The sequence below is a fragment of the Vollenhovia emeryi genome, unplaced genomic scaffold, assembly GCF_000949405.1.
Source record: "Vollenhovia emeryi isolate VEMERY1.0 unplaced genomic scaffold, V.emery_V1.0 DF940329.1, whole genome shotgun sequence".
NCBI lineage: Eukaryota > Metazoa > Arthropoda > Insecta > Hymenoptera > Formicidae > Vollenhovia > Vollenhovia emeryi.
In genome coordinates this window covers 9,379-13,228 of record NW_011966037.1, presented here as the reverse complement: position 1 = coordinate 13,228, position 3,850 = coordinate 9,379, and the positions used below count along the sequence as shown (strand labels likewise).

The 3,850-nt window shown below is 42.6% G+C and overlaps 1 pseudogene; it reads right to left on the bottom strand.

Annotated features, from left to right (window-relative positions):
• Positions 1-2,545: 2,545 nt before the first annotated feature.
• On the bottom strand, positions 2,546-3,843 carry LOC105556113 (annotated as a pseudogene).
• Positions 3,844-3,850: the final 7 nt, after the last annotated feature.

The window sequence follows — 3,850 nt, the reverse complement described above, 5'->3', positions numbered from 1 at the left end:
AATCGATATTGATTTGTGTCAACTGTCATCAGCATATCTATTTGGTTAAATTGGTAAATCTCCGCGATGAAATTTGTCGCAATTTAACCAAATAGATATGGTGATGACAGTTGACACAAATCAATATCGATTTGAACTATTGAAAAAAAACATTTTAAACTATTTCTAAAATTCATTGCAAATAAACAGAAATAGTTTCTTAATAAAACTCTTGCATACATTTTTACACTAATTTCATTAATGTAAAAGACGTGTGGTTCAAGAAAGCACCTTTATCACTGACCATTTTGCCATCCCTGAGCGCACGAAATTCTAGCTTTGCTATTCGAGATGTTTAAACTGTTTCCATTTGAAAACTATTATAGCCTCGACTTTTTCGTATTAGAATTTTCGTCTCAAAATGTTACAAAGTACTTGTCATTAAAATATTTATCGCCAGTTTAGGTGCACCCTGTATATATCATATCAAATACAAAATCATATATACATATACGCCATATTACATTGTAACGAAACTATTCGGGCGTCGGGGCCCTTCCCGGTACTGGATTTCGGACGGGACTCCGAAATGTGTTATTACTACGCGGAAAATAATGTCAGACACGCGGTTCTGATATAATGGGTCGGAAGAGCTAGCGTTCGTTCGGTCGGTGTTTGACGTGCTGTGTGCCGGTTTAAATAAATAATCCTCCGTTCCTCCTATTTGCCGAATATGCTCAGCTCCAGGGCCGTCTGGAGGAAAGGAGGACAAGATCTTATTCGCTTAGTGAGGTAATCGCTTGGGAGGATCGGAAATAAGTCGGACAGGTGTTTAAAGGTGAAATCGATATGAACGAGGTTTATTTAGGGATGAATACAATGGAATCGAGGTAATTACAATGGGTCCGCCCTAGAGTAAAAATATAAAGGAAAGGAAACGGATTAATATTACAATGGGTCCGCCCTGTGATTAAATACAGAGAAAACAGGATATGATTAGTCGGAATCAACTCGGAATACGGAAAATAATGAGTATGTTCGCGATTCTCTTTTGGGAGAGCTCGCAGGACCGCTGCGGTTGGAAGCAGGGCTGAGAGGACTTTTGCGACGAGAGACTCGGGGAACGGATGCACGCGTTAGAGGGTAGAAAATCACGTGATCGAACACTCTGGGCGTTTGAGTAAAATACCGTGGTCTGTTTAATAAATATAAAAGCTTACAGTTTGAGCAGTCTATGATTTAACGGGGATGATCAGTCTCTTAGTCACTTGCACGGGTCGATTATATTAATCGATAGCCGGCCTCGTGAATGTCGATGCCCGTGAGCCGTGTCCACGCGACGCCGGCGTGCGATGCGTGGGGAGCTTGAGCTGCCGTTGATGCTGTAGCTAAATGTCCTGGATGATTCGCACTGCTGAGAGTTCACTACGTGTCCGCACTGAGTCTATTCTTCGATGAGAAAATGAGAAAGTCCACAAAAGAGCACTTGATAACTATCCGCACTTCAAGACGCGTGTACTACGTACGGTCGCTATGAGACAAAGAACGCCGGTAACGTACGTGAAGTCGCGCGGTCGCCTCGCGTCGCGATCGGGCATGCGCGAGCAGCGTTCATGCGGCGCTGCACGATCTGACCCGGCTGATGCTGCCATCACGCCGGGGATGAAATAAACGAGATTCAAATTAATCTCGAACAGAGTACAATACGGATTTTGATCGGAGTACGGAAGATAATGAGTATGATACGGAATTAAATCGGAGTACGGAAAATAATGAGTACAATACGGATTTATAACGAGGTACGGAAAGTACAGAATCAGTACGGAAAATAATGAGTACAATACGGATTTATAACGAGGTACGGAAAGTACGGAATTACACTGGTAATACTGGAAACAGTCAGGCAGGATGACTGCACGGACCCCTCTGGTCTGCAAGGGAAAAAATAGTAATGGGATTAATACTACGGAGCTTACTATTAGAGCTAATGAGAAATATTCTTCCCACCCGAATATTACCCCCCTGAGTTCTACACCGGTCAGGAATCAGGAAAAGGAATCTGGTCAGGACAGGATCACGCCCGAGCGGCGCCTCGTGATGCGTGAATTTTTCAGTAGCAATTGTACACCGAGGAGCACCCTGTTAGGTGTACGCTACTGCGAAAAACACTCCGCCCCCGCGAAACACGGCGGTACCCGCGATTACGGGGGGAACGGAGTCAGGTCGGAAACAGGAGACCGGTACGGGGAAATTGTAGCACATGTACGCCGAGGAGCACCCCGTTAGGCGTACGCTACCGAGGGACGGGGCCCACAACGGAGTAGAGCCTCCGCTGTGTGCTCCGGTTCGGTATATAGCCGGAGACAGGAGCACCCATTCAACTCCGGCTTATACCTGTGGAGGTACCCACTGCACGGTGTCGACGGTCAGAGCACCAAGCGTCGACTGAGTTAAAGCGCCTGCTCCGGAGGGGCTTTTATACCCCCCGGATGTAGGCGCGCGGGGAGAGGTGGCGGGGGCGGGCGCGACGTTGCCGGCTGCCGTCGACGCGGCAACCGCGCCATTTATCGATTTTCCACCTGCGGCTCTATTTCCTTCTCTCTCGCGCGTGGTATGCAGTTTTTTCTGCTTCCGGCCGCGCCCCCCCGGTCGCCTCCGTTACAACATATAAAATTAATATATTAACTGTGCAATAATATCTCTTTTTTTCATCACCTTGTAGAACATTATTATGATTTTCGTTTTCCATTGGCTCTAAAATGTCTTCAAATGGTTCATCTTCGTTATCGATACAAATATTATGCAAAATACAACATGCTAATACAAGTAAAGGTATTATTTCGGTATTGTAGACATATACATATCGTAATTTTCGAAACCGTCCTTTCAACATCCCAAACGCCCTTTCTATCGTAATACGAGTTGATGATAATTTTGTGTTATAATTGCGTTGTGTATTATTTAAATGACCATTGTCACGATATGGATCAGTATATATCGTAATAGTGGGTACGCAGAGTCACCTAACAAATGTGTATTTTGTGGAAAATATCTTTCAACATCATGGTCAATCATGTCTTTGATATCACTTGAGCGCCGCACTCGTGCATCATGGACACTGCCACATATTCCCGTAAAAACATCGATAAATTTCATTCTATAATCACAAATACCTTGTAGTATTATCGAATGAAATCCTTTTCTGTTAATGTAGGTATTTGGATGCTCAATAGGAGCACTAAATGTGACAGCCGTCTATACACCTACTACACCTGGAAAATTGCTCATAACAGCAAATTGCTTTTGTATACGTAATAATTCGTAATGCTGTGGCCATTTTATATAGTTTTCAGCGTGTTCTTGCAGTACGTAAGCCACATTAAATACACACTTCCATATAGTATCTTTGCATAGTCCAAATCGGTCTGCAACGGATCTGAAATAAAACATAATTAATATTGCATAAATTCAATTGCGTTAAAAATGATTGCAATCATCTATTATTTTTACTATACACAGAGAGACTAAGGATAACAAAAACATCTTTCGTGCATTCCCATACAGCACAAGAACGTCCAGCAACATTGCAGCAAGATTGCAGTAACATTGCAATGTTGCTGCAATGTTGCTGGATGTTCTTGTGGTGTATGGGTTTATAGTTTATAGACTAGCTAACCTGTAAACTTGTTGATTGCCAAATATCCACAAAGCTATAGCAATTTGTTTAGCTGGTAGTATTTTAGGACAATTGTCTTTGCAATAAAAATGGTCCTATATGTTGTATCAACAGCTCAAAAGTTTCTCTTGTGATACGAAAATATGATTTAAAATCTATGAGAAAAAATATACAACAATATTACAAAATAATATT